This window comes from Asparagus officinalis, chromosome 2 (genome assembly GCF_001876935.1).
Source record: "Asparagus officinalis chromosome 2, Aspof.V1, whole genome shotgun sequence".
NCBI classification, from domain to species: domain Eukaryota; kingdom Viridiplantae; phylum Streptophyta; class Magnoliopsida; order Asparagales; family Asparagaceae; genus Asparagus; species Asparagus officinalis.
The window spans coordinates 81,654,386-81,668,239 of NC_033795.1; the positions used below are offsets into that span (position 1 = coordinate 81,654,386).

The window sequence follows — 13,854 nt, forward strand, 5'->3', positions numbered from 1 at the left end:
TTAATAGATTTTTATTAATTATACACACAAAAATAAAATAATTTTTTATTCTCACTTCATAATCTAATCACACTCAAACATGAGAATGGAAATGAGCATTTCATTCCCACACTCAATCCATTCCATTCCTTGATTCATTCCTTTCTAACTTGATCCCATTCCCGCGTACCAAATAAGGCGTTAGGGGACTTTAATTGAAATTTCACCAAAAAATAGGTCAAAATAGGTCAAGGTGGTTGATTGCTACCAATTTGGTATATGTCTCATGCTTGGCACCCGTGTTTTTCAAGGGTGTTTAGGCTTCGTTTTGGTACACGCATGAATGGGTGGGAAGGAATGCTCAATTCCACTTCTCTTTCATTCCCGAATGGGCATTCTCATTGAGTTGATAGGGAATGAACATTCATACTTAAATGAAAATGAAAAAAATAAACTATATATCAAATATGTCATGATTTCTTATTAATTATCCATACCAAAAATAAAATAATTTAATATTCTCACTTCACAATCTAATCGCACTCAAACGTGAGAATGAAAATGAGCATTCCATTCTCACACTCATTCCATTTCATTCCTTGATTATTCCATTCTAACTTGATCCAATTCCCGTGTACCAAACAAGGTGTCAGGGGTTTTCAATTGAAATTTTACCAGAAAATAGGTCAAGTTGGTTGATTGCTACCAATTTGGTACATGTCCGCTGCTACCAAACAAGGCGTTAAAGATTTCAAATGAAATTTCACCAAAAAATAGGTCAAGATGGTTGATTGCTACCAAAAGGCCCGAGAGCCCTATAAAGAAGATTTTTTGTATTAATTGAACTTTAAAAGTGGTCTTCATGTTACGCCCTATTTTAAAGAAGATTTCCGCGAAGAATCCTTATTTATACTACATTAAAATGGTCCATGTGCATGCCTTCAAAATTTACCTGTCTGTCCATATGAAAACATGCGTCTTTTGTTCTTTGGAATATAGTTGGAATAATAGGCTCTACAGTCTGCCAATATACCTGTTTAAATAAATTTGATTTTAATGCCAAAACTAAAAACACCAAATATCTTATTATCTTTCACAAAAAGTATAAGGTACCTTCTGCTTACAAACATAAATGAATGAAAAATGTCTGAAATATTTTGGTACCTCATCATTTGTAACATACTCATCCAAAACATCATCAAAACTCATGCTTCTCCACATACGCAGTCAAGTCCACCTGCCATATAAAAAGTTCACTAAACAAATAAACTTGCTGAAGAAGCCAAAAAAGAAGAGGTACTATGAAAGAAATGCATATAGTTAAAACTGACTCCCTTTACCAGAATGCTTGCATCTACTACCTACTTCATGTATATTCACCTATCGTAGTGCACTACCAAAAATAAGACAAGATATGGTGGATCTACAGTAGGTAGTGAACATCTGTCCATAAATAAAGAACACAAAATTAATACAATACAAACCCTTTTACAGATATGTTCAAAAATAAATGACACCTAAGAAGAGTTTTGGTATACAATTTAGCCCAAAAACTAGACAGCAAATAAGAATCTTCTGCAAGAAAAGTCAACTGCAACTACCTACATTTATATGCATGTACTATCGTTTAAGCATTCTTCATATAAAATGTGTATAAGAAATTTTTCTTGAAGATATAAGGAAACAAAACACTCTCTAATTTGATATCAACCGGATTTTAAGGCATAAAATCTTATGACTTTGAAATCAAAGAACCAAGTTCAATTTTCTTAACATCTGAAATCCACAATGTACTTGCAAAACTCATATTGATAAAAACATACATCTTAACTTTACCGGATTATGAAGTGCCAACTTTTACTTTTACGTAACAGCAAACTCGATTAACAGAGCTATAAGCAACACTTAAACATTATTCACATGATGCACAGTTAAGATAGCTCTAAAAATTAACCATAAGATGCATAAAGGGAACATATACAATAAGAGGAAAGGTGCCTGGCTCTAACACTACCTTTATTTCACAGCTTTCAAGTTCAAAACTGTATACATTAAACTTGACTTCCAAACCCATCAAGGATAGGTTATCAGTTAAGGCTTCACAAAAGCTGCTTTTCCTTTTACATGGATTTAGCAACAATGACCAGTTTACAAATTGTAACCACATTAGTGTCACTATAAATCCTTAACAGAACATTCATATTATCACGCAGTCAACTGAGAAACTACCACTTCCATTTAAAAATCATTATGTTCGAAAGGCCGATCACTATGTTCAAAAGGCTAATATCTAGGATATTGTGGCATTTGGCATTTGCTATCTAATAAAGTAATAAACTATGGGGATTTCGAAGGTTCACTTTTAGAAGGTTCTCAAGTCAAGCAGGTGACATCACAATTTGTGATTTGGTCAAAAGCAGCTAAAATCATGGTTTAATTTTAAAGTACCCATAAAATATTTTATAAGGGACTTCAACTAGTGATTTGGTCAAAACCGGCAAAAAATCATGGATTATTGACAACCGATGTTGAGGAACTTTGGACTTTGGAGTGCACATAAAATATTCCATGCAGAACGATAATTTTTTATTTTGTCAAAAATAGCCAAAATCATAGGTTATAGTCCACAGAAATTTCATAAAATATTCTATGCGGGATTTGGTTGAAAATGGCCAAAATAGTGCCTATAGTCCACAGAAATTCAGGGAATTTCAGAATAGACATGAAATATTCTATGTGAGCTGACAATTTATAATTTGGTTGAAAACGACCAAAATAATGAGTTATATAATTTACAAATTTCAGAAATTTCTGAGTGTGCATAAAATATTGTTGTGCAACATCAATTTGTGATTTGATCGAAAAAGGGGAAAATATTGGTTTATTGTCCACAGATTTGAAAATTTTGGAGCATAAATATTCTATGGGAGACGACAATTAGTAATTTGGTCGAAAACAACCAAAATAATTAGTTATAGTCCATAGAAAATTGAGAACGTTGGAGTACGCATAAAATATCCCATGCAGGATGGCAACTTGCGATTTGGTCAAAAACAGTAAAAATCATGGGTTATAGTCCATAGAAAGTGAGTACACCTAAAATATTCTATGCAATATGACAATTTGTAATTTGGTCCAAAACGGCCAAAATCATTAGTTACGGTCCACAGAAAATCGAGAACTAGCATAAAATATCCCATGCGAGACGACAACTTATGATTTCGCGAAAAACAATGAAAATCATGAGTTATATAGCCCATAGGCATGGAGTACACATAAAATATTCTATGTAAGACAGCAATTTGTGATTTAACCAAAACATGAGTTATAGTACATAGAAATTCAGGTTTCTAAAGTACGTATAAATATTCTATGCGTGATGGCATTTGTAATTTGGTCGAAAATGACCAAAATAATGGGTTAGTCCATAGAAATTCGAGAATTTTAAATTACGCATAAAATATCTTATGCAGGACGTCTTGTGGTTTGATTGAAAATAGTGAAAACCATGGATCATAGTCTAAAGAAATTCGAAAAATTTGGAGTATACATAAAATATTAGATGCAAGACAATAATTTATGGTTGAAAAGAGGCTTAACATAAGTTATAGTCCATAGAAATTCAAGAATTTTGGAGTATTCATAAAATATTTTATGCTTGATGGCAACGTGTGATTTGGTCAAAAGCAACCAAAATAATGGGTAATAGTCCACAAATATTCAAAAAATTGGAGTATGCATAAAATATTCTATGTAGGACAACAATTTGTGGTTTGATCAAAAATAGCCAAAATCATAGGTATAGTTTGAGTAAGCATAAAATATTTCCAGTGGGACGACAATTCGTGATTTGGTTAAAAACGGACACAATAATGAGTTATAGTCCAGAGAAACTAAGGAAATTTGGAGTAAGCATAAAATATTTCGTGGGATGGTAATTTGTGATTTGGTTGAAAACGATCAAAATCATGAGTTATAGTCCACAAAATTTTGGTAATTTCAGACTACATATCAAATATTTTATATGAGATGTGTCTTGGCCAAAACAGCTAAAATCATAAGTTATAGTCCAAAGAAATTTAGGAACTTGAGTACACAAAATATTCTATGCATGACAACTTGTGATTGTCAAAAACAACCAAAATATGAGTTATAATCCACAGAAATTTAGCAATTTTGGGGTATGCATATATTATGTGGGACGACAACTTGTGACTCGGTCAAAAGCAGCCAAAATCATATGTTATGGTTCACAGGAATTTAGAAATTCTGAAATACGCATAAAATATTCTATGCGGGTGACAACTTTAAACCAAAAAGCACTTGGTTAAACAAAGAGAGAAACATGACAACAGTCCTAGAAGAAAACGATTTCACAATTAAATCAATGGTCTCTCCCAATTTAAGATCAATATCTTTTCAACTGAGGAGATCCATGTTTTTCATTTTAATGTTTCTTACACGGTCACGACAAAAACAACATCATCTAAAAAACTAATTTCTACCAGGGCAACCAGAGAGTGCAACACGATTACTATCCTAGAAGAAATTAGTTTCACTAATAAATCAAGGATCTATCCAAGTTTAAGATCAGGAGACTCCAGTTTTTCACTTAAAAAGTTTCTTACTTGTGCGGTCACACACAAATTGACCTATCAAATTTGCTTCCAATTATCATTAGACGTCTGTTCAGTTACTAACCATTTTAAACTTAACAATTATAAGGCAGAAATGAAATTTGAGAAACTAACTCCTATCTGGAGAATCCCAAGAAGCAGTTTCTATGTGATTCAAAAAAAAACAAGGCTTAAAAATAAAGCATTATAGTCAAATTAAAAGTTAATGCTACGTCCAGATATCCTGATTGAACATTGTAACTGAAGACAGCCTGAATGAAATGTCTTTTATTAGTAATGCCTCCTACTGTGAGTGTGATGTTATAGACAAAAAATAAAAACCTATGTCCACAAAAGAGAATTCAAGAGGGGAAAAAAGAAGACGCACAAGCTGATAATAGCCTGTTGAAGATATTTTAAAATCCATACAATAAAAGAATACCAAATAAATAAATCTAAATAAGAGGGGAAAATGTTCACACCTTTAACTTAGGCTCATGGACAGTTAAACATGCAGTATTTTGTACAGTTACAATATCATCCTCTTTCCGGGACATCTTCTTCTTATTTAAAGGCCTCTTACTAACCTGAAAGGGATGTTTAAGAGAATGTTAACCGCATCCCAACACACAATGCATCAGTATTACAAGTCGGTAAAGTTTACTATGAACAAATTATATATCATTTAAGGTTGAGAAATAAGACAGGTAAATTAATTTCAATGCTCCTTCATGCGAATTCAATTCACTAGACTCCATACTGAATAGACTAGATTTATAATGTGAGGTTCAGTTGACAACTAGATATAGGACTCTGCCGATCGGGTTATATTCCCACGAATCTTAAAAGAATTGAAAATAATAAAACTAGTTGATCCCATTGAGAGCATATATCTATTCTCCAAGTTAAATATGAATGGTGCCCCATAATTCTCCTAAATTTTGGAGAGTTAAATTTATGCATCTAGATTTAAATGATGGGAAAGAAACATTAGACATGCTTCAAGAAGTTCAGTTAGCTGTCATGTACTCCTTCCATTACCAAGATGATTTCACTGCCATATTTGATAATAGAATACCAACCAAACTCTACGTTTAATAAGTTCTTACTAGCTGCATTCTTAATGGTATCAAAGTTTAAGTTTCTATTTAGACACTTTAAGTAAAAAAAACTCAAAAACATAATTAATTAATAAAAAATAAACAATTGCTATTTACATCTTTCAGTGATAGGAACCATCAAATAAAATTATTACGGCAGCAGCACTCTGAAAGGAAACAGATGGTAAGGCAGAGATAGCATGGTCAAAGGATAGGAGGAGATTGCAGCAAGAGGAACACTACAATCCTGGCTGGTGGCTTATGCAACACAGAAGTTTGTGATCCACGCAGCTTGTGTACCCAACACTTTCACATAAACTTGTGCCCAAAGCAACATCATATGAAGGGACAAGCGGTGAAGCATATGAATTCACATTAACTTCACCTTAAAATGGACTCATTAATCATGCTTGCAGTTCAAACCGCATCGATAAATAAAGTAAATTCTATATGAACAGCATGCCGCCACAAAAGTAGGAAGATTAGCATCAGCATTACATTGAAACATCTTTTCTTTTCTCTTCCTTTTTTCTTGTGCATGCATGTTTTCAGACCTACTAGTAAGAAGCACGTGCATTGCACGTGTTTGCTCTATATAGTTGTTTGCACATCAAAATTTCTACTTAGACTCCTCAATTCTCATAAGTTGTTTCAAATTACTAATTCTATTGTTTATTTGAAGGATGTAATAGCAATTTTAATGATTTGAGGGGCTAATTCAAAATAGGTTAAGACTTCAAAGGGCTAATAGCAATTTAAATGGTTTGAAGGATTAATTCCAAAATATAAAACATTTAAGGGACTAATATAGAAAAAATCATTTTGGTCATTTGGAAGCTTATTTTTACTTTAGTACCCTCAATGTTTATCTACTGTTTCACTTTGAAGACTCCTAGTACCTTTTTTCATAAGAAATAGTACTTTGTTAGATAAAAAGAGAACCCAATTTAATAGTAAATTTCCGTCAATTCTTCGTTGAAGAGTATAACCAACATGCATTCTAATTCAAATAATTCAAAGTCTTGGCGTTATTTATCTATTGATCAAAAGGTGTAAACTTAAAAATAAAAATTTATACTATTTGTTAGCCTAAAATTAATTTGTCTAAACCATTTATAATTTTCAATACATAAATTCCAAAACTTTCTAGATAGCTTATCTATAGAAATCCAAATATTCACACAAGATTTAGGGTTATTTTGATATTAATCCCTACATCTCCAATAATTGAATATTAGTCACTCAAATCTTTGAAATTGCTCATAAGTCCCTCAAATTTTAAGGGTCTTACAATTTGGTACCTCAATTAAAAAAGTGTAAACTTTCAGGTTTCAAAATAAAAAAAAGTGTAAGATTGGGATATTAAAGTGTCAATTAAAAACTTTGGGTGTCAAATAAAAACTTTGGGTATCAAAGTTAGAAAAGTTGCAACTTCTAAGTACCAAAATGAAAATAACCTCACATTTAAAAGTGGAACCTTGAATATCTTGCTTTATTTTGTTATTCTCGAAACTTTAATTTGTAGTTTATGGATTGTGTATATAAACCCAAAATTTTACTCCTATTTATTGTAAAACCCACATGGTTCTATGCATTCTCAAACACTCAGAATACAAAGTTTATTTATCTTTAGACCAAAAATATTGAATAGAAAGTGTGTAGCTACAAATTGCATTAGCGTACGTACATCCTATAGCATGTAATTATACACTCTATAGTATATAGCTATACATTCTATAATATGGAGCTATACGCTTTTTACAATGTAGATTTACACTTTGTTGAATGCAAATAAACTTTATATTTCGGGTGTATGAGAACCTATATAACTACGTGGGTTTTAAAGTAAACGGCTGTAAGACCTTGCATTATAAGCATAGGTTAATTTTTTTTATTTCTCATTCATGATAGAAAGAGAAAGATATTAAGTGTAATTTTCAAATTAAGAGGGTGTAAAATTTTCCTAGTGCTTTTTAAGAACATCTTGGTCCATTAAGTGTCTTGTGGGCCCGGCATTGTGAAAAATTGGTTCCACAAACACATGAACCTTTAATTTGTAGATTATGGATTTTATATCTAAACCCTAGTTTCTACTCCTATTCACTTTAAAACCCACATGGTTCTATGTATTCTCATATACCCAGAACACAATGTTTATTTATCTTTAGACCCAAAATATTGAATACAAAGTGTGTAGCTACAAATTACAATAGAGTACGTACATCCTATAGCATGTAATTATACATTCTATAGTATATAGCTATACATTCTATAGTATGGAGCTATACACTTTTTACTATGTAGGTGTACACTTTGTTGTATGCAAATAAACTTTGTATTTCGGGTGTATAAGAACCTAGAAAAGTATGTGAGTTTTAAAGTAAATGGCTATAAGACCTTGCATTATAAGCATAGGTTAATTTTTTACTAAGTGTAATTTCCAAATTAAGAAGGTGTAAAATTTTCATAGTGCTTTTTAACAACATGTTAGTCCATTAAACGGCTTGCGGACCCCGTATTGTGAAAAATTGGTTCTGCAAACACAGGGGTGCTGCCTTCGGCTTTTTTTTAACTGAAATGCATGAAAACTCCATCAAATTGATTGGCTATGTAAAATAATCTAATAGAAGCGAACAATTCTCTAGTTAGAATAGCTTATAAGAAAGAAAATTTTAGATAAATGCATGTAAAGATCCCAACATGAATAAGAGGATGTCATCCATGTGTGTATATCAAATGCTGTAGCATGCATGTACATACCACAACTTTAATCTTGGCCATATTGCTATCTTTTGCACTAGTCTCTTTCTCATTTGTTGGTGCTCTGAAATTGTCATCTATAGGATCTCCTTGCCTGCTAGACATTGTGCCAAAGTCATCATCAAAATCTCTAGTGGGCATGAATCGTTAGGGGTGGGCAAAAACCGAATTAAACTGGTTCAACCGAAAAAACCGCCCGAAAAAGCGGATCGGTTAACCGAACCGAATTAAATGGATGAGAAGAAGCTTCTAAACCGCCCGAACCGAATTAAATCGGTCTGGATCCGGTTTGACCCCATGAACCGCCCAAAAAAAAACCGAACCGATACTATAAATACTTAAAAGTTAAAATCCCTAACCCTACCTCAGATTCCCACAGGCCACAACGCCGCCTCTCCCTTCTCGCCTCTCCCAACGCCGCCTCTCCCCTCTCGCCTCTCCTTCAATCCTTCTCAAAATACGTTCTCTGCAGACAGTTGGAAATCGAAGTCGAAGCATCCGTTATCCCAAATAGTCGAAGGTAATTCTTCTCCTCTTCTCTTCTCCTTAAAGATTCTTGATGTCAAAGTTGCTGTTTTTTTTTAATTTTTAAAATTTTAAATTTTTTTGGGGGTTTCAATAGGGTTCTGGGTTTGTTAATATTTTATATAGCTTGTTATTTATACAGAGTGGATAAGGACCAGGTCGAGGAAATGGGAGGGTGGTACTGGTTGGGGTTAATGAATTTGGTGTGAAGTTGCCGCTGCCGTTGCTTTGATTTTTGTCTTTGGTTTTTAGAGAGAGGAGGGGGCGGTGGTTTTTGGACTGAAGTTTCGATTTGGTTTATTTGGATTTTGCTCCCGCAAACTTTGCATTTTCTAGGGTTTTTTTCCCCTATAAAGGGCTGTTTGTTAACTTTGTTTGCTTAAAAAAAGAGGGAAAACAAAGATGTATATAAGATTTCTTTCCTCCAACTCCATTTTTCTTCTTAAATTCTCAAATCAACCATTTCTCATGAACCTAATCCATGTTTGATTTGTTTTTAGGTGATGGATTCGGGTCAAACCAATCCGTCCTCAAGCCATGGAACTGGAACAGGATCTGGGACGACTCCTACACATGCTGCCATGGTTCAACACATCACTGAAACTCCCCTTGGTGCTGCTGCGTCAGTTTCGACTGCAACTCTGGGCCAATCTTCCTCTGTTCAATCGAAGAGGAAGAACGGAAGCATTGCTTGGGATCATTTCACATTGATGAAGAATCTCGATGGCACAACTTTGGCCAAGCCGAGAGCAAAGTGCAATTGGTGTCCGCAAACCTATAGTTGTGATTCGAGATTGAACGGAACCAGCAACATGAGGAGCCACCTGCTTTACAATTGCCCGAAGTGTCCACTTAGGGTCCCTAAGAAACAGAAGCACCTGGTAAATTCTATTCTCTCACTTTCTGCATTTGCAAATTCAGATTAACTATTGAGTAGTTGAGTTATTTGATTCAAGATTTTTTTCTTCATTTCAAGGCGCAAGAATCATTCGACAAGGGGGGTAGGTTAGTTGCTTGGTCTTATGATGAGGAGGTATGTAGGTTAGCTCTTGCTAGGATGATAGTTAGGGATGAACTGCCTTTTAGTTTTGTTGACGGACCTGGGTTTAGGGATTTTATAAGTCATGTTCAACCACAGTTTAAGAAGTTTTCACGTAGAACTGTTGCTAGAGATATTTGGGAGTTGTATGAGTCGGAGAGGATTACAATCAAAAATATCTTAGCCACTTATGGACAGAGAGTTTCACTGACCACTGATACTTGGACTTCAATCCAAAATATCAATTACATGGTGCTCACAGCTCACTTTATTGATGATGATTGGATTTTACACAAAAGAATCTTGAACTTTTGTGTGATACCAAACCATATGGGGAAGACTATTGGGCAGCTAGTTGAAACTTGTCTTATTAAGTGGGGAATAGAGAAAATTTTCTGCATTGTTGTTGATAATGCTTCTCCTAATCAAGTGGCTTTAGATTACATGAAAGAGAAGATAGGGAATTGGAATGAACTAGTCCTAAAAGGGGAGTTTCTGCATATGAGGTGTTGCTGTCACATTCTTAACTTAGTGGTTAAGGATGGAATGGCAGAGCTGGACTCCTCGATTGAGTCCATTAGAAATTGTGTGAAGTACATTAGATCAAGTCCTTCTAGGTTGGAGAAGTTTAGAAAGTGTGCAACTCAAGAAAAAGTGGAGCACAAAGGTGGGATAGTGCCTTTGGATGTTTGCACTAGGTGGAACTCTACATACTTAATGTTAGACATAGCCATTAAGTACCGGAAGGCATTTCTTAGGTTGGAGGATGAGGATCCACAATTTGTTGCATACTTCAATGATAGAGCTGGACCTCCAATTGCAGAGGATTGGAACAAATCTGAAAGGCTGGTGAGGTTTTTGAAGATTTCTTATGAGGCAACCCTTGATTTCAGTGGGACACAAGTTGTGACTTCGAATCAGCCAATCCAATGGATGTGTACACTGATTGGAGAGATGAACAAGTGCATCGATGGTAAACTATTAAACTTCATCTCAAATTTACTTTTATGATTTTATCTTCTTTTTTTATGTCTTTAATAATTTAACAATTTTAACTAAATGCCTCTTATGCGTATTTTTGCAAGGTAATGATGTATTGCTTGCCAAAATTGCCAAATCAATGAAGGAGAAATTCGACAAATATTGGGGGAAGGTTGAAAGCATCAACAAAATTCTTCTCATTGCAGTTGTTCTAGATCCAAGGTATTGCACTGTTGTTTACTGATAAATTGAATCACAATCATTTATGATGCTATTTTTGTGGTTAATAGAATGATTGCATGTAGCTCCTTGTCATTTGTAGAGCTTATCAAGTATCAGCTCTCAAAGTTCAGAATCAAGTCGAGATTTTTTTTGGTCAACGATACATAGCATCATAAGAGAACAAACTACTGGGTTATATTTGAACATCAAAGAGTGCCCTTTTATGTAACTTCGGAAATCGCATTATGAATCCAGTACAATTGTGTTTACTAACTACTAGTTCAATTATGAGCTGAAGTATACAATTGTGTTTACTAACAAACCATACCGTATTGAGAGAAGTTAAGCAGTGATTTGGCATTTTTATTGCTTATTGAGCAAATTGGTGGTGTTAGTCCTTTTCCTGCTTTTTTATTTACTCACTTCACTTTCTACGTTGATCCATATGGTGTTATGTTCTAATTTGTAGGACCTTTGAATTCCGTGGAAAATGACTGCCAATATTGACCCACATTGTTATTTCTTGGATTAATTGGATTAATTCAGTCAACAATCATTTAAGAGCTTTGTATCTTCAGCATCAAGAAATGTGGACTATGACTGACTACCTATTTCTAGTACGTGTTCCTATTTTTTTTTTCTGTTTGAGCTTGTTTCCTTTTTTAGAATTCTAAATATTTCTAAGGTTTAATAAACCATTTTCCATATTGAGATCAAAACAAGATGTTACATAATTGACACCCAAATCAGTTTCGTTGTACTCACTGGGGGTTATATACATGACTACAGGAGTGGCTTATCCTTTAAGTTTATTCTCTCTTTTTATTCCTCTGTTCTGTTCAGTTTTGTTACCTACCTTTGCTCAGCACGCACATGTCCTTATATTTCTAGATTATTCTGTTTACATGTTTGAGCTTGTTTACTACTTTTCTTATTGCATATCTGTTGGTAGTGTTATTCTGTTTACATATTTTTATTATGTTTTGTTTTCAGGTACAAGCTTCTGTACTTGGATTTCTTTTTCCCTAAATTGAAGATAGACAAGAAGCTGGCGGAGGTGTTGGTGATTAATGTGAAGAGCACATTGCAGGAGCTCTTCAATGAGTATGCAGCTAATGATCCTGATGCTGCCCTTGCTTCTTATAATTCAACTCAGCCAATGTCAGCCTCAAGTGGAATAGTTGATGAGGAGGACAGCCATTCTGCAACTGTGAATGAGTTTGTAAAGCTTCGGCAGGAGAAAGATGTGGTGGAGATAAAGACTGAGGTTGACAAGTATATGGTGGAGGCATCTGAGGACCCTAGAAACCCTAACTTTCAACTGTTAGGTTGGTGGAAAGAGAATTCAGCTAGGTTCCCAATCTTGTCTCAAATTGCAAGAGATATTTTTGCAGTGCCTGCCTCAACAGTAGCATCTGAAAGTGCTTTTAGCCTTGGATCAAGGATTCTGGATCCATTCCGTGCAAGTCTGACCCCAAAAATGGTTGAGGCTTTGGTATGTACTAGTGACTGGTTGAGAGACACTAGCAAGCCAATGTTTAAGCCAGTGTTTATTGAGCCTATCAAGACTGAAATGGAGCAGTATTCTGAGTTGGAAAAGCTCACATCAGGTAGCTATTTTGTTTTGCTTTTGAATTTATATATCTCTGTTGTTTTGTAAGTATGGTTTTTAAAGGTTATTTCTCTTGTTTTTGTAGAATCTGTCGTCACAGATGCTTCAGCCTCATCATCACAAACCTTGTAGAATTTGCCAATGCGGGGATTTGCTGTTGCTTGTTTAATGTTTATTTTAATTTCAATGTACTGAACTTAAGAACTTAAGTAGGTGTTTTTTAATTATTTCTGGACTATTTGCATTGTTTGTAACTAAGTATTCTTTAATGAGTTTGTAACTAAGTAACTCTTTAATGAGTTTGTAACTAAGTAACTCTTTAATGAGTTTATTATTGTGGTATGATATGTAACTAAACAATTTGGTATGATTTTTGTGAAATGAAGTTAATTCGGTTCAAAACCGAAACCGAACCGAACCGAACCGAATTTCGGTTGGGCCGAATATCGGATGAAGGGGAAAAAAATCTGGATCTGGATGAGAGTTTTGAGAAACCGAAAAATTCGGATTGGATGCGGATTGGGCTTAAAACCGAACCGAACCGAATATGCCCAGCCCTATGAATCGTGATGGTTCAAATGGTTCTGTCATGACATGCTGCCAAGAGAGAGAAACCAAAACTAAATAAGAAAGAAAAAATATGTCAAATATGATTGCATCACTGTCTATAAAAGATTAGCACCTTCCACAATAAAATATTTTGTGTCTGCCTCATCTATACAAAGCAATTTACCTGAAACCTCCAAAGAAGTATGAGTTACAATTATACAAAGTAATTTACCTAAAACCTCCAAAGAAGTATGAGTTACAATTATAATAAGACTAGTAGTCTAGCAATCAACACCCTATAAACACCATTATGCTCCTCCCAATCAAAAGGAAAACAAGCAAAACTGGGGAAAATAATAACTGTAAAAGGAAAGAAATTTTGTCTTATATGTACTTTCTTCTTCTCTTCTCTTCCTAAAATTTTGGGTTTGCTTGTGTGAGTAACAATTCTGTAGACATAGGAAGAGGCGG

General features: G+C 34.3%; 1 pseudogene; it reads right to left on the reverse strand.

Moving 5' to 3' along the window:
• Positions 1-13,854, reverse strand: part of LOC109831415 — a 29,620-nt pseudogene that overhangs the window by 12,930 nt on the left and 2,836 nt on the right.